The sequence below is a fragment of the Pipistrellus hanaki genome (assembly GCF_964339955.1).
Source record: "Pipistrellus hanaki genome assembly, chromosome: 3".
Lineage (NCBI taxonomy): Eukaryota > Metazoa > Chordata > Mammalia > Chiroptera > Vespertilionidae > Pipistrellus > Pipistrellus hanaki.
The window spans coordinates 162,311,098-162,332,479 of NC_140505.1; the positions used below are offsets into that span (position 1 = coordinate 162,311,098).

The following is a 21,382-nucleotide window of genomic DNA, read 5'->3' on the forward strand; positions in this document are numbered from 1 at the left end:
GGGATAGAGAGCTAGAAACGTCGATGGGAGAGAAACAACATCGATCAACTGCCTCCTGCACAGCCCCAACGCGGAATGTGCCCGCAACCAATGTACATGCCCTTGACCAGAATCAAACCTGCGACTCTTCAGTCTGCAAATCGACGCTCTATCCACTGAGCCAAACCGGTTTCAGCAATATTTGACTTTTTGACTGGGTGTTGCTGAGAAGTCTTTAAGTCGACCATATGTTGTATGGGAATTCCTTTTAGCTGTGAATCTTTGAATTTTTAAGACTCATTAGTGCAAGGAATATTTCAAAAAGCGATAGAGATTCACTTAATAAAACATGTAACTTCGGAAACTGCACTTGCAGTGCTTATATGGTAATCTAAAATCTTAAGCACAATTCTATATTTCCAAAATTTAGGAAAAGCAGTAAACAAAATACATAGGGACTTTATATACACAATGAGGCATGCTTTTGGGTTGGGGAAATGATAGTCCTTGTGGCTTCCAGGAACTAATAAAAGTAGCTTCATGTATGAGAATGTCAGGCATTCTGGATAATTTTCACCCTTAATGAGTAAAATTGCATTTTTCTTAAATTTTTTTCTAAATTTCCTTTTTCTATAAACATAGTACCTTATCCTGGTTTGCTTTACCCTCCAGTTATGTGTATATGTGTGTCTCCATCACTGCAGGCGGCTAGGGAACATGTCTTCCTCATCCCTGAATCCTCCTCAACCTTGAGTCAGTACTTGAGCAATTATTGAATCTCATTTTCTTCCCATGCCTCAACCTCCCAATAGAGTTATTTCCAATAACACATCCCATTTTTATCGCCCCACACCTTTTCAATAACTGACTCAGACCTAAAGCATATCTAACCTCTGCTTTTTATTGCATTTTGTTCGCATGTCCATCCTACAAGACTCTTCAGTTTCTGGTATCCTGATCTGCCTTTTTGAGGTGTATTATGACAATTGCAGCTCCTTTGAAAAAACAAGAAGAGGCTTAAAAAGTACTAAAAATAGACATAAAAATAAACATCACTCTATTCATCTATAGAGGGCAACCCTTGTTCTAAAAAGCTTCCAGTTCAAATATTACAGATAAATACACACGGGGACAAGAAAAACTCAAAAGAAAGTTTCTTAAAATATGAAAAAGGAAACAGAACTGGATGACATGTAAGGAAATAGCAAATCAATGTCTCCCCCCCCCCCCCTTCTTTTAAAAGGAATGAAAAAAGCATGAACTCTATAAAGTGGAAAAAGACTTTTTAAAAATATATATTTTATTTATTTTTTACAGAGAGGAAGGGAGAGAGATAGAGAGCTAGAAACGTCGATGAGAGAGAAACATCGACCAGCTGCCTCCTGCACACCCCCCATAGGGAATGTGCCCGCAACCAACGCACATGCCCTTGACCGGAATCGAACCTGGGACCCTTCAGTCCGCAGACCAATGCTCCACCACTGAGCCAAACCAGTTTCCGCAAAAAGAGACCTTTAAGAGAAAAAAGCATATATAAAGAAACATCTTAATTCATAAACATAAATGTTTATTAAGATCTATCAACAAAGTGTTGTGACTTTGATTAGGTTGTGTTACGTTATATATTTTGTTCATTATCGGTTCACAAAATAAAGAATATACACACTTTCTTTAGTCAACTGTAGAGTATTATATATCATGAAAAGATATCAGGACGGGCAAAGTAGAGGATCCAATTACCTTAGTGGAAATCTAGACAGAAGGGATGGAGCTTGAGAGTCTATGACAGGGAAAACAATAATGTGTGGAAATCAATTTATTAAGGATTTCTTTCTCTCTCTCTCTCTCTCTCTCTCTTCTTTTTTTTTTTTTTTTTTTTTTTTTTTTTTTTTTTTTTTTCCTGTTAAAGAATAAACTGACTAGCCCAGGTCAGTATGACTCAGTTGGTTGAAGTATGTCACATGCACTGAAAGGTTTCAGGTTCCATTCAGTCAGGGCACATACCTAGCTTTCAGGTTTGAAACCTCGAGGCAAGGATCAATGTTTCTCTCACATATCAATTTCTCTCTCTCTCTCTCTCTCTCTCTCTCTCTCTCTCTCTCTCTCTCTCTCTCCTCCCCCCTCCTTCTCTCACTTCTTCTCTAAAATCAATTTTAAAAAATATTTTTTTAAAAGAATAAACTGATCAGAGAGTTATGAATAAATTATTTCATTCATTCTTTCAACCATCATATATAGGACCCCTACTGCATGCCATACATTCTTCTGGATAATAAGGATGAAAAGATTTGCCCTGCTTCGGGTAGCTTAGAAAATGGAGATGTAGATATTTAAGGGGAAGTGGCATCTCTTTCCTTGTCATAGAAATAAATCTTCCATACCACTCGTTTTCAAGCTTGTTCTTTGAACCACTCAAGGCCTGTCTCAATCTAGTCTTTTAATATTGATTTTTGGAGAGCTCTTCAATTATGAATGGGGTCATTGAAAGGAATATGTAGCAGCCCTAGTTATTCTGCCGCTGGCTGATCCCTCTGCTATGCTGGGGGTCTAGACTGAGTTGGCACCTCTCTCAAGTCTTGAAAATAAGAAGGGAGGAGATAGTTCACAAATGTCTTCCAGGAGCTTACATCTGAACCCTCGGAGATGTTCAAATTAAACACCTCTTCTCTTACCCCAGTCAGCAAAGCTCCAGGCATCTGCATCCCTGTCTTTGCTGTAAAAGACCCAAATTCAAATGATAAAGAATTAAGAAAAGAAATATGTTATAATGTAGGGGTAGGCGACTGGATGCGGGGGCTGGGGGGTTGGCATTCTGTCAGGAGTCTGACTAAATTTTATATCTGGCTTTGCCATTAATTAGCTGATGACTCTGAACAAATCATTTAGCCTCCATGCCCATTCAAACCTCTGGATCCTCATCTGTAAAGTAAGTGCAGTGATCTACTTAAGACATCACATAGGATTCTTTTCTCCTCTAAGCCTTCTGCTTTTATGGGGTGAGCGCTCCAATGACTAAAATTGGGGATGTTTTGCCATGGTGTACACAAAATGAGATGCCTGCTGCATAGAACTGATTAGGATTATCTGCCACTTAATTTAATAGAAGAGTTTGGAAGCGTAATTTACAACAATCGTTCACGTGCAATATCATATACTTAACTTGTACAAAGGGTTCTGTAATAGACATCATTATTTTAAAAATATTTTTTTATTGATTTCAGAGGGAAAGGAAAAGGGAGAGAGAGAGAGAAACATCAATGATGAGAGAGAATCAACGATTGGCTGTCTCCTGCATGCCCCCCACTGGGGATTGAGCCTGCAACCCTGACATGGGCCCTTGATCAGATGGAACCTAGGGCCCTTCAATCCTCAGCCTGAAGCTCTGTCCATTGAGCCAGTCTAGGGCAGTGGTCAGCAAACTCATTAGTCAACAGAGCCAAATATCAACAGTACAACAATTGAAATTTCTTTTGAGAGCTAAATTTTTTAAACTTAATCTTCTTCTAACGCCACTTCTTCAAAATAGACTCACCCAGGCCATGGTATTTTGTTGAAGAGCCACACTCAAGGGGCCAAGGAGCCGCATGTGGCTCGAGAGCCGAGCCACAGTTTGCCGACCACGGGGCTAGGGTGTAACAGACATTATTAACATTAACAACAAAAAAATGGCCCTAGCCGGTTTTGCTCATGGTGGTTAGAACATGGGTATATGGACCAAAAGGTCCTGGGTTCGATTCCGGTTGCAGACTCAATCCCTGGCCCCAGTAGGGACACATGTGGGAGGCAACCAGTCGATGTTTCTCTCTGTCTCCCCCCCTCCCTTCCACTCTGTCTAAAAATCAATGAAAAAAGGATCCTCAGGTGAGGATTAACAACAAAAACCACACACACACACACACACACACACACACACACACACACACACACACGAAAATGGGTGAAGATGTATAATATAGCCATTAAGTGGCAGACTTAGGGCTTTGACCAGGTCCTTTGGCTATTAGATTTCAAATTCTGTCCACAAGGTGTTCCCTTCCTTCTCTTATTCACTGTGTACTCCTCCCTACCCCAATCCCTCTTACACCCACTGCACTCCGTCTGCTCTCACCACCTCACTGCACCTGCTTCTCTGAGTCATCAGTGTCCCCACAATTTCAATGATGAGGGAGAAACATTGACCAGCTGCCTCCTGCACGCCCCTTACTGAGGATGGAGCTTGCAACCCGGGCATGTGCCCTTGACTGGAATCAAACCCAGGACCATTCAGTCCGCAGGCCTATGCTCTATCCACTGAGCCAAACCAGCTAGGGCTTACATGTAGACTTTTATTAGTAAGTATACATACAGTTGGCCTTCATATCCCTGGGTTTCACATCTGTGGATTTGGCCAACTGTGGATGGAGAACAGTATTTTTGATCTGTGGCTGGGAATCCCAGTAGGTGGGGGGCCAATGTAAGTTATACCTGGACTTTTCACTGCATGGAGAGAAAGGGTGGTGATGGAAGTCCCTACCCAACACATTGTTCAAAAATCAACTGTAATTTTTGAGTCTACATTTCAGCTTAGACCTGTCTCCTTAGCTCTAGATCATAAATCAAATTTCCTTCTAGACATGTTCCATCTGGAATATTCCTTCTGGGTATTCCTTAAGTAAGCCAAGCTCAACATTCCAAAATAAGTCACTTTTCCTTCAAATACATGCATTACCCTTTGCATTCCCCTCTTAGTGAAAGGTACCAGCATCCAAACAGACATCCACATCAGAAATTTTGGAATCGTCCTTCCACAACAAGTTGGTTAATAAATTACATTAACTGTCCAATAAATGTATCACAAAAGTATCTCACTTCCTCATTTTTCATATCCTAATATGAGCATCCATCCTGCCATCAGAAGGATCCTTTTTTTTTTTTTAATGCTAATCTGATTATATTCCTTTCTTGTATAAAATCTTCTCATAAAATCCAAAGCCTGTTGCCTGGCATTGGAGGCCTTATTTGATCTCAGCCCTGCCCTCCCACATGTTAGCCATATGGAACAGCCTACTGTTCTCTGAACAAGCCAGGCTCTTTCAAGTGTCTGTGCATGCTACTCTTTCTGCCAAGAATACTTATGTTTATGTTTAAGTCCTTAATTCGGAAGTTATTTCCACTCAGAAACCATCCCTGATTCCTTTGGGCAAACCTAGTCACTCCTTCCACAATAATTGTCAGTATAGCCTGCTTCTCTTTCTCCTCCCTAAGTTCCCTACACGAAAATATTTTATCTTCATCACTGAGCGTATAATAAATGTTACTTCCATGAATGAATAATAGTACTTACATTTACATAGTGCTCTATATTTTATAAAGTACTCCATGTTTAATTCTTATTTCAGTTTGTATTGTATTGTATTACCAGTGAGTCATGTTTCTACCCTTTCTTAGATTTAACCTTCTCTTTAGCTTTTTATAGACTACTGGAGGCCCAGTGCATGAAATTTGTGCACGAAGGTGGGGGTGGGGGAAGGGTCCCTCAGCCTGGCCTGCACCCTCTTGAAACCTGGGACCATCTTGGGGGATGTCTGGCTGCCAGTATAGGCCCTTAGATTGGGCCTAAACTGGCAGTAGGACATTCCTCTTGCAATCTGGGACCGCTGGACCCTAACTGCTCACCTGCCTGCCTGATCACCCCTAACCACTCACCTGCCTGCCTGACCACCCCTAACTGCCTGTGCCTGCCTGATCTCCCCTAAGCACTCTGCCTGCCTATTCGCCCATAACCACCACTGCCTGCTAGATCACCCATAACCACTCTGCCTGCCTCCCTGATGGCCCTTAACTGCTCGTCTGCCTGCCTGATCACCCCTAACTGCTCGCTGGGGGTGGCCAGCTGGGGTGAGGGGCCATGGTCATTCTGGTCTCTGGTCATTCTGGTCATTTTGCTATTTCAGTCGCTGGGCTTTTATTGTATAGGATTCCATAGAGAGGAGAAAAAAATGGCGCAGGCCCAAGAGCAACATAGCAGTATCTGCAGTAGCTGGTTTCTATAAAGTGTCTACCTATAATTATATTGAATGAGATATTGAAGGACAGAAAATACACTATATTTATTTATTTATTTAAATATATTTTATTGATTTTTTTACAGAGAGGGAGAGAGAGATAGAGAGCTAGAAACGTCAATGAGAGAGAAACATTGACCAGCTGCCTCTTGCACACCCCCTACCAGGCATGTGCCTGCAACCAATGTACATGCCCTTGACCGGAATCGAACCTGGGACCCTTCAGTCCTCAGACCGATGTTCTACCACTGAGCCAAACCGGCTTCAGCTATATTTATTTGTTAAAGGGATTTATGGAAACTTATGGGACGCTTGGGACTTGAGGCAGCAGCACCAACATATCAACTCTGAGTGGCTTCCTTCACATTTAAAAGTGAAGGAAAAATGCTGAGATATAATTTTTTTAAATTTTCTTGTTATTATTTTTTAAAATTTCAGGTTTTTCTCTAAACTTATTGGGATGATATTGGTCAACCTGAGATATAAATTCCATTATAAATTCTGAACTTCTCTCAAAGAAATTCTATCTTGATTAAGCTAATGTTATTGGAGGGTGGGGCAGGAGGTATAATCTGCTACTCTTCTTACCTTATACATCATGTCTATCTTACCAGCACTTAGCACAATGTCTCGTATATCAGGTGCTCAAGATTTTGAATGAATGCATGAATTTCCACACACACACACATAAAAATTATATACATAAAAATTGCCTCATGCTTCGATAACTCCTAATTACTTCTTTTTTTAGATGAACCAGATATTCTCATTGCTTACCTTACTATTTCCTGAGAGTAAGACAGGTCTTTACAGAAGCTGCTTTAACTCATTCTGGTAATTGGACTATTAATTTCTTTGATATCTCCATTTGAACTGTAACAGTCAAAAGTTAGTTGACCTTCCAAATAGCCGCACTACTTTCCTCTCTTTACAGACTACGCATTGGCAATATGTTATCCTATTATTGCAAATAGCAAACAAAACTGACAGAAAACTTGAACCAAAATAGGTACTTTTGCCAATTGTGTGCTGATGGACATATGTTGTGTTGTGTTTATGTTCTGCTTACCCAGCTCTCCGGGAGATGCTCAGAATACCAACCATGCCAACATTAAAATTCTCCCAAACACTTGCTCTGTGGAAAAGCTTACTTATTAAGGTCAAGACAAAGTTGTCAAGAAGATTTATATCGTGTAGTTTGTTCTACATAGGATGAAGTCTAAAGAGTAAACATTTTAAGGGGGGAAAAAACCAACCTTTCAGATTATTCCAGTTCATTACTTGGTAGTGTGTTTTTATTTCACGTTTTGATATGCAACAAAAAAACGTTAGACTTAGAGACCTAAGCTTTGTGTAACATTGGTGCAGCTTGATTTTACTGTACATGTCTTTGTAAAATGGCGGCATGTTTACCCACCACATTTCATCATGTGCATTGAAAATAAATAACATCATGAAATAGCTTGAACTGCTAATATAAATGCTTTAAAATAAAGATGGTGTTTTTAAAGAGAACAGAAGAAAAGTAACTTAAATTAGTGCAATTTGCATGCTGTTCCCATCTCTGAGCAGCTTGCTGTGATTTATTCCTCTGTTATCCATCACTTACTTTTTAAAAATATATTTTTATTGATTTCAGAGAGGAAGGGAAAGGGAAAGAGAAACACCAATGATGAGAGAGAATCATCCATCAGCTGCCTCTTGCATGCTCCCCACTTGGGATCCAGCTGAAACCCAGGCATATGCCCTGACTGGGAATTGAACTGTGACCTCCTGGTTCATAGTCGAGGCTCAACCACTGAGCCACACTGGCCAGGCGGTCCATCATAGTTTCAAAATGATCACTCAGAAATAAAACTGGGGTAGTAGTTGTTCCATTCTGATATAGTGGCATATTAGAATTGCCTTCTATGGTTCATTTAAGGATGGAGATGAGTTGCTTTTAGAAGCAGTTAAAAGAGAGAGAGAGAGGGGGTGGGGGGGAACGAGAAAGGGAGAAAAGAAGGAAAGGAGGGAGGAAGGGAGGAGGGGACAGAGGGAGGAACCACTCTGTACCATGATTCTATTTATCTATGAGTTAATGCTTTTGAAGCTCAAATTGATTTTTCAAAGTCTTTCTTTTTTTTCTGTTCAGCACATCCATTACAGACATTTGTGTTTGATAATTCCTTCTTTTCAGACCAGAAAAAAATGATCATCAGAAATAACTTTCTCTTTTTCAATCCCTTCACACTTAAAGGTTAATGGTTGCAGTGCTGTGGGAGTAAATATAATTCAAAGCAATTAGGAAGCAGAATCAGAAGGGAGAAGCTGAAGGAGACTACTGATGGAGATGGGTTAGAGCAAAGGGCTGAGCCTCACAGAAGGAAGACTCTTCACCAGGCCGCCCGAATGGCTCTCCGAATTGGTCCAAGGTGTTTATGTACCTAAATAGCAGCCTCTTGTGCAGTGTTCAGGAACTCATTGAATCAGAATTGCTGTGGCTTGAATAGGCATCATTTTTTTAAATCTTGTTGTACAGGAGGAAGCAGAGACAAGACAATATAATTGGCAGAGCCCAAAGCAAAATGAGAATGCTGGGCTCCGTGTTCAAAAATTCTTAGGCATTCAATGGCAACGGCAGAGCATTGCAACCATCACAGGATGCCTCTGAGAGTGGGTCCTTTGTGACTACACAGCCTGTGTGCCCACAGGGCCACTCCCGAGACAAGGTCAGGCAGGTTAAATGATTTGCCGAAGGTGATAAAACTGGTTAGGAGAGGATCTAACGTTCTGATTCTTTGTTTAGTTTTTTCTTTCTTCTGCATGCTATTATTTCTTTATATTTGCTTCCTGTTTAGCTTAGAATAACATAGATTCACTCATTCATTATTTAATAAATATCTCTTGAACACAGACTATGTGGCAGGAACTATATTAAGCACTCAGCAAACATTTGGAGGGCAACTTGGCCATACAAGACAAATGCCTTAAAATGGCTCTCTCTTTCTCCCTTCCTCTCTCTATTCCTTCCTTCCCTCCCCCCCCTCCCCATTTCTTTCCTCCTCTCCCTGTGTCCCTCCCTCTCTCTTTTCTTTTTGGCACCTGTTTGGCCCAGAAGTAACACTTTTTGGAATTTATCTAAGTCAGTAATATGAAATGTGAGCAACATTATACATATAGAGCTGTTCATCATAGTGATATTTTTCCCTTATAAATGCCCAAGAATTTGGGGTTTTGTTAGGCACATTTTGGTATGCCTATGTTAAAAAACGACCATTAAAATTTTGTTTATAACATATAATTAGTAAAAAAGCGCAAAGTTTAAGTAGTATAGCAATATTTAAAAATTAATTTTTGTTGTTAGAAAATATGTTTGTATCCTGGCCAGTGTGGCTCAGTGGTTGGGTGTCAACCATGAACCAGGAAGTCATAATTTGATTCCCAGTCAGGCCACATGCCTGGGTTGCAGGCTTGATCCCCAGTGAGGGGTGTGCAGGAGGCAGCAGATCAAAGATTCTTCCTCATCATTGATGTTTCTATCTTCCCGTCTCCCTTCCTCTCTCTGAAAATCATTAAAAATATATTTAAAAAAATAAAAATATCTGTTTGTAACAGATATTTTGGGAAGGACATATGCCTAAATGTTAATAGTGATTAACTTTTTGTAATTAGTTTTACTCTTTGTATTTAGCTATATTTCCCAATATTTCTTTATTGAGCACATATAATCCTTTTTGTTTGTTTGTTTTTTAATAAATCTTTATTGTTTAGATTACTACAATTGTTTCTCCTTTTCCCCCCCACATAGCTCCCCTCCACCTGGTCCCCACTCTACCCTCTGCCTTACCCCCTCCTCCCCCCACAACTGTCCTCATCCATAGGTATATGATTTTTGTCCAGTAATAACAAAATTTTAAGTTCCACATATATTTTTACTATGGAAATCTATATTTTTTTCTTTTTAAAAACAATTTGTTGAATTTATTGGGGTGACATTGGCTAATAAAATTATATATGTTTCAGGTGTATTATTCTATCATTAATGTTTTCTTAAATGCCTAGAGAAGAAAAGCAGCAATTCTGTTTTACTACAGAAAAATATTAATGATTAATTTTCATATATCAAAGTTTATGATGGAATAAACTAAATGTTCATCATAAGCTTGAAATATTCCCCTTACAGTTAGTTGAAAGGATTTTTACAGGTTATATAATCTAATCTTCCAAATGACAAAATTGACTCTACAATATCCTGTGCAAGTAATATAAACTTACTGAATTTAGAGATGGATTTATTTCAGTCATGAAAAAATGGATCTTAGCTAAATTATAACAAAGAGAAGCTTATTTGAAACCAGAACACTGATATTCTGTGACCTCACTACGGATGTTAGGTGTAACTGTGTATGGTAAAGGAGAGGGTGTGTTATTGAATAGACACTCTGTGAAACATCCATCCAAATTAACAGTTGACTTTTGGCCACTGTACCTGTTATTTAGTGTCACCACTCATCAGAAACTCTGTTTTTAAACGCCTAGATAGAGGAATTAGGAGCTCTTCACCTAGAGTGCTGTCACAGAGTCTGGTCTACCTAGGGCAAGGGGCTCATTTAGAACCTCCCTTGGTGACTTATTTTATTTTTGTAACTGCATGGTTAAAATTTTTAAAATAATCACTACATTTTTTTTTTAAATGGAAAGGTAACTTTCAAAAATTAATATGAAATTAAAGACACCAGAAAGACATGCAAAATAATATGGAAAATAGTTACACTCATAGGAACAGAGTAGAAATGTTGTTGTTAGTGATTAATAAAAAGGGTTCATACTTTTTAGCTATAAGATTAATTAATATAGTCCAACATAGTGACTATAGTTGATAACAGTGTATTGTACAATAGAAATTTGCTATGTAGAACTGTTTTCACCAGAAAAAAAACGGGTTTAATATGTGAGGTGATGGATGTGTTAATTAATTTCATATCTTTTGATATCTGATATCTGTACATATATCAAATCATCACATTGTACACTTTAAATATCTTTCAGTTTTATTTCACAATTATATCTCAACTAGAGGCCTGGTGCATGATGTTCGTGCACGGTGGGGGGTGGGGGGTGGGTAGCTGAGGGGGTTCCTTCATCTGGCTTGCACCCTCTTGCAGTCCGGGACCTCTCGGGGGATGTCCCCAAGGGGTCCTTAGAGCTACCACCACTGCGCTCTCCAGCTGTGAGCCCGGCTTCTGGCTGAGCAGCGTTCACACTGTAGGAGCACACTGACCACTAGGGGGCAGCTCCTGCAGGGAGCACCTGCCCCCAGTGGTCAGTGTGCATCATAGCAACCAGGTCATTCCACCATTCGGTTGATTTACATATTAGCCTTTTATTATATAGGATAAAGTTAAAAAACAATATGAAATCTGGTTCATTTTAAAATCCAAATTTTATAAAGAAAACACATGCAATTCATGAAAATGATCAACCTCAAAGGCTTCCTCTGCAACCAAGTTGGTTTCTCCGTGTCCTTCCTGCGATTCATCAAGAGAGGCCAGGGCCTCGTTTGTGTTGCTTCCAAACATTTCTTGTGATATATCATCATCCTCTTGGAAATTTAGACTTTTAACAGCCTGTTTCATCTTTCCCCCCAACACTTGTGTTCTCTTCTTCCCAACAGCATTTTTATTTTCAAATTCCTTTTGCTTCTCAATGTAGGAAATGTCCTTAAATTGTCCCTCACTGATGCTAGGCGTGTTTTCCCGGAGAGCCAGGGAAAATTCACCTGCTGTTCTTCTCCCACTGCCGCTCATTATAGAAAGGCCACCATTTTATTCAACATCAGTAGTTTTCATTAGAAGTTCAATTGCCTTTTTGTTTACAAACATTCTCACTACTCAGGCTACTAGATCTTTCTTTGGTTCCTACAACCTGTAAGTCATTTCATTAGCACCTTATTCCTGAGAATCCTTCTTTGTGATTTCATACCAGCCTCTGTGGTTCATTTCTAATCTGTCTCCTAGTCTGTCTTTGACAGGCCATTTTTGTTTGAGATGACCTTTTCCTCCTCCTTTGAGCCTGTTTTCTTTGCACATCTCATGCATTCATCTAGTTCTTTATCTAATTCTGTTATATGTTCTTGAGGCTCCCTTACAAGTGACTTAGCAGGCAAATAAGTGCAGGGCTCAGAATGCCTGCTTTTCTCAACAATGCTCCCATTTTCAGGATACCATATTTAGTGGCCACTGAATCTTAATTCTGATCCTGGGTCACGGCACCTCATGTGATATTAACTTCTTCCTGTAGCAAAAGGCAGTTTCTGGCTGCTCCGGCCAAATGTCACATCGACATGGATTTTCAAATTATTCATTTTTATTGAAGGCATAAACTTTTAAAAAAATAGGTTTCTTAAGATGATCCAAGAGTTGACTATAGTTTACAAAACAGATTAAAGAAAAATATGTAGGAAGTTATTACAAATTATTCTTTATGTCATTGAAGTTGGATTTAAGGATCTCAGGAGGAAAAGAAGAGAAAAATCATTATTAGTTGTTTTTTTATTAATAAAGTGTGCAAAAATAAAATTAGTTTTGGCAGTCCTTAAAAACAGAAAAAATGTGCAGAGAAAATTGTTTAAAGGATTATATGAAAATGTTTAAAAAAGTATATTTATTGATTTTTTACAGAGAGGAAGGGAGAGGGATAGAGTTAGAAACATTGATGAGAGAGAAACATAGATCAGCTGCCTCCTGCACACCCCCTACTGCAGATGTACCCACAACCAAGGTACATGCTCTTGACTGAAATCAAACCTGGGACCTTTCAGTCTGCAGGCCGATGCTCTATCCACTGAGCCATACTGGGAAAGGGCGAGGACTGCATGAAGGTACTCTATATTGTTCTTTCCATCTGGTTTGTAGGAGTAGTTTTGTGGACAGATTGACTGTCAATTAAAATTTAAACCAAAAAAACTTTGAGTTTATTTTATTATTATTATTCTAAATAAATCTTTATTGTTCAGATTATTACAATTATTTCCTTTTTCCCCCTGTAGCTCCCCTCCACCAGGTTCCCACCCCACCCTCTGCCCTTACCCTCCTCTCCCCACCCCTGTCCTCATCCATAGGTGTACAATTTTTGTCCAGTCTCTTCCCACCTCCCCACCTTCTCCCCCCCGCCTGCTCCCCCCCCCCCCGCAAGAATTGTCAGTCCACTCCCTTTCTATGCCCTGATTCTATTATATTCACCAGTGTATTCTGTTCCTCAGGATTTTTATTCACTTGATTTTTTTAAATTTATTTTTTTAAAATATATTTTATTGATTTTGTACAGAGAGGAAGGGAGAGAGATAGAGAGAGAGTTAGAAACATCGATGAGAGAGTGTCATCAACCAGCTGCCTCTTGCACACCCCCTACTGGGGATATGCCCGTAACCAAGGTACATGCCCTGGACCGGAATCGAACCCGGGACCCTTCAGTCCCCAAGCCGACGCTCTATCCATTGAGCCAAACAGGTCTCAGCTATTCACTTGATTTTTAGATTCATTTGTTGATAGATATATATTTGTTGCTTATAATTTTATCTTTACCTTCTTATTCTTCTTCCTCTTCTTAAAGAATACCTTTTAGCATTTCATATAATACTGGTTTGGTGATGATGAACTCTTTTAGCTTTTTCTTATCTGTGAAGCTCTTTCTAAGCTCTTCAATTCTGAATGATAGCTTTGCTGAGTAGAGTAATCTTGGTTGTAGATTTTTGCTATTCATCACTTTGAATATTTCTTGCCACCCCTGTCTGTCCTGCATAGCTCCTGTTGAGAAATCAACTGACAATCAGATGGATGCTCCCTTGTAGGTAATTAACTGTTTTTCTCTTGCTGCTTGTAAGATTCTCTCTTTGTCTTTTGCTCTTGGTGTTTTAATTATAATGTGTCTTGGTGTGTTCCTCTTTGGGTTCCTTTTGTTTGGGGTTCTGTGTGCTTCCTGGACTTGTAAGTCTATTTCTTTCACCAGTAGGGGGAAGTTTTCTGTCATTATTTCTCCAAATAGGTTTTCAGTATCTTTCTCTCTCTCTTCTTCTGGCACCTCTATAATTCTGATGTTGGTTTGCTTGAAGTTGTCCCAGAGGCTTCTTACATTATCTCCAACTTTTTGGATTCTTTTTTCTTTTTGCTTTTCTGGTTGGTTATTTTTTGCTTCTTTGTATTTAAAATCTTTGACTTGATTATCACGATCTTCTATTCAAAACTTTGACTTTAAAGGCTCTTTTTGTGCTTGTGTTTCAATTCTTATGATTCTAGCATTTCCAGTACCAAGCATCATCAATGCTGCCTTCTGGTCATGACTGGGCCTGCCTGCCCTTCCAATTACCCCTATTCCAAAATCTCCCTTCACCCAAGCCATAAGAATATTTCTACATTTAAAAACAATCTACATCTAGGAATTAATTGGTCCTTTCATAGGCCATATTAAGATATGAATTACTGATAATCTGCCCTAAAATTCTAAAAAGAGATTGTTTATTAGTAGATAAAACATTCAATTAGTAGAGTTTCAGGCAGGAGGCAGATGTTTTTAGATAAAGGGAACAATTTGATAACTTGTAGAAGTAGATAAAATTAAGAGGTCCTCCTAACTGTGTTCTGTTCAGGCTTTAAGATTCTTGGCCTCTGACGCTAGGCATATACTACCAAGTACATATTTTAGATCATTTTTGCCCTTCCATTAGAACCATGGTAATCTCTGTGTGTTTTTTGTGTTTTTTTCCTTTTGGAAACTGAGCTGTTGCACAGTTAACAATTTTCCCTGGTTTACATTTTATATATTCCTTTTCCCAGATCCACCCCATGAGAGTTGTTTCTTTCCAGCACTAGCCACAGTCTCAGCTTGGGTAGACTGCACCATTCCAATTTGTTTTGCTTGAACATTCAGCATGATGATCTATCCCCAATCCATTAACTAATATTATCTATATATATATATAGAAGCCTATGTGACTGTTACGACTGACGACTGGATGACTAGATGACCTGCCAACAGCTATGACAGACACTGACCACCAGGGGCAAGACACTCAACACAGGAGCTACCCGCTGGTGGTCAGTGCGCTCCCATAGCCAACCTCCCACGGCTGGCCAACCTCCCACAGTTCCTCCCCTGGCTGGCCCCAATCAGCCCTGATGAGGATTGGGTGAGACAGCCCTGATGGGTCCTGATTGCCAGCCAGACCAAGGGACCCCACCCATGCATGAATTTGTGCATTGGGCCTCGAGTTTAATATAAATTTCCCATTATGGACAGTTGTTGCTCACAGCAACCTCAGAAATGTTCAATTGGCTCCTTTCTTAAGGTCTTTCTTTAAAATGCAAATACTCCAAGTGTGAATAACACTTTCAACTAATTTACACTGAGGTGTTAGTATTTATTATTATTTTTCTTATAGCCTTTTACCTCAGAAGGAATATAGGGAAGTTAGAGAATGGAGGAGGGATGCTATGGAAAAGGAAAAAAAGAAGGAAAGAGGCGGGATGAGGAAGGATTATAGAAACTGATAGCACCTAAAGAATTCATAAGTTAGCCACCTCATGGTTTTTTACTTTGGATCAACATTTTAGAATAACATCTGGAGGCAGTTCATTAAACGAGTTTACTGTTTAATTTATACTTCTAAGGAACCCAAGGAAACATATTCTGAATCCCAGGTTTCCAAATATAGAATTTTTTATAAATATTGATCCAGACATTTCATGGTATATTTATTATAGAGAGACAAACTTTCATATTCTTGATAAATAAAGGTTTCTACTCACATATCTCAAGGCCCTGTGAATTCTTTAAAGTTAGTAAAATAAAAACTTTTCCTCAAAGTGTGACAATATTATACATGCCTTAGGACATCTTTTATAAAAAAATAATAATTAAAAAAAAGAAAGAAAAAAGATTTTCTCTAATCTATCTAAAGAAAAGAAAGACATCTACTGAACGTGGAGCAAGAAATATGGCCAAATCTCCCAAGGGATTGAGGACTGAAAAGTTATGGTGACTAAGACAACTTTTGGTACATTTTTCCTTTCTCTCAATTTTACTCCCTCCCCCACCGCACATTTGCCATAGTCTTTAATTCTCCTTATCTCTGTGTTTCTATTCTCTTTACAGAACAGCTTTCTTCACTCCCCTTTTACAAGGCACATCATGTAAGGTTGTCAGATTGAGCAAATAAAAATATAGGAGCCTGTATTTTACTTGGTAACTCCAAAATCATGCCTGCCAACTCAGTGTCCTCATTTATTGGGTCTACCTGATTCATGACCAGAGCTAATTTACAGGAGTTTCTCTGTCCTAATTCAAAATTCAGGGGGGAGAATCTAATTAGTTCAGCTTGGGCCAGTGGCCAGCCCTCGTGAGTAAGGCCCTCCTAAGGCCCATCTCTATAGGTGGTAAGCATTGTCAGCAGAGGGGTAAGTGCTGATGAGTCAGGCCCAAATGTTACCTAATAAATATAAATGTAGGTTATAAGTATATCTTGTTATACATATAAAAGTTGCTATTAAAAGTTTGTTGAGTTTGTATACCAAGTGTTTTATTGGTCATGTATTCCCCAGTATTTGGCATATGGTACTTCATACATGCTGGTAAATTGAGTTAAACAAGAAACATTTCAAAAATCATTCTATTTCTCTGTTTATTTGAGTATCTGAAAATGTGAATAAAGACCAGAGCAATTTTTCAGAATTAGTCTTCTAAGTTGGTAACCATGTTGCTTTTAGAGGATCCTATGTAATAAAAGCCTAATATGCTAAGTGTCTGGTTGTCTGGATGTCCGTTCAACCAATCAAAGCCTAATATGCTAATGATATGCTAAGGCTGCTCAAGCACTCACTATGACATGTGCTGACTACCAGGGTGCAGACAGTCGACTAGTCGACTAGTTGCTATGATATGCACTGACCACCAGGGGGCAGATGCTCTGACTGGTAGGTTAGCTTGTGGCTGGGGTCTGTCGGATCAGGACTGAGCAAGATGGGCTGGACATGGCCTAGAGTGCGCCCCAACCCCCCCAGACCCTTCCTGGCTGGCCAACCTCCTGTGTCCCTCCCCGGCCCCAAAGTGCACTGGTGGGGTCCCTTGGCCTGGCTTGCACCCTCTCGCAATCTGTGACCCCTCAGGAGATATTAGAGAGCTGGTTTTGTCCTGATCCTGCAGGCCAGGCCGAGGGACCCACTGGTGGTGCATGAATTCATGCACTGGGCCTCTAGTAATATAATAAGGGATCAAATAGAGACATTTGTTGATTTGACATAGTGTAGACAGGAAATCACTAAAAAGCTCAATGACTAAAAAGCTCAGCAAATATTTCCTCTTGGGCACATTTTACCAAATGGATATCTTTTAAAAGTACATAAATTACTTGGCCAGTGTAGCTCAGTCATTGAGCATTGACCTATAAACCAGGAGGTCATGGTTTGATTCCTAGTTAAGGCACATATCCACGTTGCAGGCTAGATCCCCAATGTGGTGCATGCAGAAGGCAGCTGATAAAGATTCTCTCTCATCATTGATATTTCTATCTCTCTCTCCCTCTCCCTTCCTCTTTCTGAAATCAATAAAAACATATTTTAAAAAGTTTAAAATTTCATCCGAAACCGTTTTTGGCTCAGTGGATAGAGTGTCAGTCTGCGGACTGAATAGTCCCAGGTTCGATTCCGGTCAAGGGCATGTACCAGGTGGGGGTGTGCAGGAGGCAGCTGATCAATGTTTCTCTCTCATCGATGTTTCTGACTCTCTATCTCTCTCCCTTCCTCTCTGTAAAAAGTCAATAAAATGTATTAAAATAAAAGTTTAAAATTTCAGGTTAAATGCTTTTATTTTATTAAACAATTTTTAAAAACCTCTTTTGATGGACCATTGCCCTTGTGTTTTCTTGCTTCACGTTGGGCCACTCATAATACTCTTTACATGATGATTTAATCCTGTTTTCAGGTTGCTTTATGCACAGTAGTAGCTGGTGACTTTTTATTTATTACCTATCAGATACACGATACTAACTAAATAGGGGATAAAATCATCTGTATGATCAACATCTATGACTAAAAGTCAAAGTACTATCAATCCTCTCAGGGTCATTATATTATGAGAAACAGAGCATGGAGGGGCGGAAATTGAACCTGACCTGGGCTAAAAGACGCATGGTCTGGGTTTATATCCTAGCTCTCGTTACTATTTACTGTGATGACTTAGGCAAGGTTCATACTCTCTCTGTCTCGGCTTCTTTAAAGCAGGAATAGATAAATATGCCAGGTTATCTGCCAGAACTGTTAATCAAATGAAAAAATGTATGTGAAAGTGTTTTGAAACTATAAAATACTTTACAAATATAAAATTTCTCTTGTTGTCTCATAAATCATGTTACTATCTAAGAAAAAAATGTGCCCTGGCCAGTGTGGCTCAGTAGTCAGAGCAGTGGCTATGCACCAAAGAGTTGTGGGTTTAATTCTGGTCAAGGGCATGTACCTGGATTGCAAGTTCGATTCCTGACGTCTGTGGGAAACAATCAATCAATGTGTTTCTCTCAGATTGATGATGTTTCTCTCTCTCTCTTTCCCTTCCTCTCTCCCTTCCATTCTCTCTAAAAATCAATGGAAAAATTGTCAGAGTATTAACAACAATAACAAAAATGTCATTTGCTATATTGATGGCTTTATGAGATAGAGGTATAAGCTATAAAGATAGAATTATTCAAAGGAAGATAATTCGTTTGAAATAAATATTACTTTATTGTCTTTAAGGGCAAAACTATTCTTATTGCTTATCATCAGTTTTTAATATCCACACTTATAAAGAGTAAGATGCAAATTGACTGTACTTTCACAACGCCCACCATCCAATCAGGAGTGAGTATGCAAATTAACCCAACAAAGATGGTGGGTTAATTTGCATACACAGGCTCCAAGCAGTTGGGGGCAGGGCGGGGCACTTGTGTTGTCGCCATGACGACTATGTAGGCGTTCTGCTCTGCCCCAGCTCCAGGCCTCTGGGCAGTGTGGGAAGGCGGAAAGGTGGCTCCTGGCTGGAGTGAAAGCGGTACTGGCAGCCAGGGGAAGGAAGGCCCATTCTTGCATGAATCTTCATGCATCAGGCCTCTAGTATATATATTTAAAAAGTCAGTGACTGATCACTATGATGCTTACTGTGGCCAGTGAACTGGCCCAATAGGGGGTGAGGCAGGCTAGCCAACCTCCTGCAGCCCCTCCTCCTGGCTGGTCCCACTGCCAATTGGCCTCTTCCACCCTGATCAAGGGCGAGGCAGCTGGCCAACCCCCTGCAAAGCCTCTCCCCAGCTGGCCCCACTCCTGATTGCCCCCCTTACTCCAATAGGGGCAGGGTTCACTGGCCAATCACCTGTGGGCCCCTCCCCACTGCCGGTCCGGCCCTGACTAGGCCCCGATCAGGGTGGGCTGACCAGCCAACCTCCTCTGTCTCCTTCTCCCGACAGGTCTGGCCCTATCTGCCCCAATCAGGGCCAGGCCGGCTAGCCCCCACCTGTGCATGAATTCATGCACTGAGCCTCTAGTATAATTTACAATGAACAGAAAGCACATTACGCTTGGGGGAAATATGAGCCATACAAAACAAAACAATGAGTAATGAAGCACTTATGGTTACCACACTGTTAAAGGTAGGAATCTTTGAGGTGTTCCCTGTTTGCTGTGCCACTTTCTCATCCCTTATCCTCATGTTGTTTGAATTTCCAGAGAGAAGGAAGGTCCTAGCTATTAGTGCATCTCTGGACTCACATAGTCTTTAATATTGGTACCCACTCATTTCTCATTTCATTTTTTTCTCCACGATCTTCAGCCCCACCAGTTAGTGAAAATGAGACGGAATGTCTTCTCACAACATTGTGAGGAAACAGATTTTTTTCTGTTGCTGAAAGCTCCCCTTTTCTTGTAATGATTTTGGAACATACTAGTCTTGTCTATGATGATTTTTAAGTCCTAACTGGGGCCTGGTATACATAAATGCCCAGTAAATGACTATTAAATTGATAAATTGTAGCTTGGCTGAGTTATAGTCTCAAGAAGAAAGAGAAATAGCTTTTTGTTAATTAATTGATTTAGCTACATAAAAATCATATTGCAAAGAATTTGACCTTGAAATTTTCTATGGATGCAACCTTTCAATATAAAGTTGTTGTGGAACAGAATATTAATATTAAATCAAATACTTCTGACTTGCCTTATTTGGGAACACTTGAAAATATTCATTTCAAATATTGATAAAGAAAGCAATGTCCATATCCTCTTTTGTATTAATGATTTTACTAGTTTTTTATTTTTTAAAATATATATTTTTTTATTGATTTTTTACAGAGAGGGAGAGGAGAGAGATAGAGAGGTAGAAATATTGATGAGAGACATTGACTAGCTGCCTCCTGCACACCCAGAACCAGGGTTGTGCCTGCAGCCAATGCTCATGCCCTTGACCGGAATCAAACCTGGGACCCCTCAGTCCACAGACCGACGCTCTATCCACTGAGCCAAACCGGTTTAGGCTTACTAGTTTTTTTTTATTTTTATTTAAAGTTTTAAAGCCAGTTGAAATAATATCTAACCAAAGTGAATTGGATTTCAAGTCTGCTGTTAACTTGGAAATGATTAACATTTACAAAGGAAAGACAATCAGGCTATTGCCATCCAAGTTTTATGCTTACGAGTTGTGGAAAGATTGCTTATTTTAACCAGTGGGTTGATCTGGGATGATGAACTTTTAAAACAAGATGGACTATGGCCAACTTGACCTAGAGACACAGAAAATGAGTTATGAAAATTAAACATAGGCCGGATAAAGTTGCGCAGAGGGGCAGTTTTTAATATGCAATTTAAATACTAGTTATTATTCCATATCTTTTGTTAGACTCATAGATTCTTTACTTGAAACATTCCAACTAGTTAATATATCAGGTTTGCTCATAAACTTACTGTAGAGTCTAGAATTGCTCAGCATCTCATGATGTTCTATTTGTTTCATGCTGCTGTTCACCATTACCGTTCCGTCTTAACAGAATTCTGTGCCTTGTTTATAGTGCCAGTTTTCTGTTCATATGCTTGAAAAAATTATCTTCACTTTGTAGCTTTGCCTTGTGACTTGTTTCTCGCTTAGGCCCCAAGTTTCTGCCTAACTGGTTAGAGGAATACTTCTGGGCTTGCCACTGTAATTTATTTAATCAGGTCCAGGTCATGGGAACAGAGCAACGATTCTGAGAATGATTTGCCCTTAGCTGAGGTCTGGCCACCCCAGAGAATAGACTGAAGAGTATGGGAGCCACAGCTTCCTGTCTCAAAGCAGGAGACATGTAGCCCTGAGAAATCATTTTGGGGGGAAAA

General features: G+C 39.7%; 1 pseudogene across 1 annotated transcript; it reads right to left on the reverse strand.

The window, feature by feature from the left end:
• Positions 1–11,449: 11,449 nt before the first annotated feature.
• LOC311619751 (phosphorylated adapter RNA export protein-like) lies at positions 11,450–21,041 on the reverse strand (annotated as a pseudogene). The gene is made up of 4 exons: positions 20,978–21,041; positions 20,710–20,796; positions 18,250–18,310; positions 11,450–12,211 (listed from the first exon to the last, which is right to left on the reverse strand). The product of its transcript is annotated as a phosphorylated adapter RNA export protein-like (transcript).
• Between the last annotated feature and the right edge of the window lie 341 nt (positions 21,042–21,382).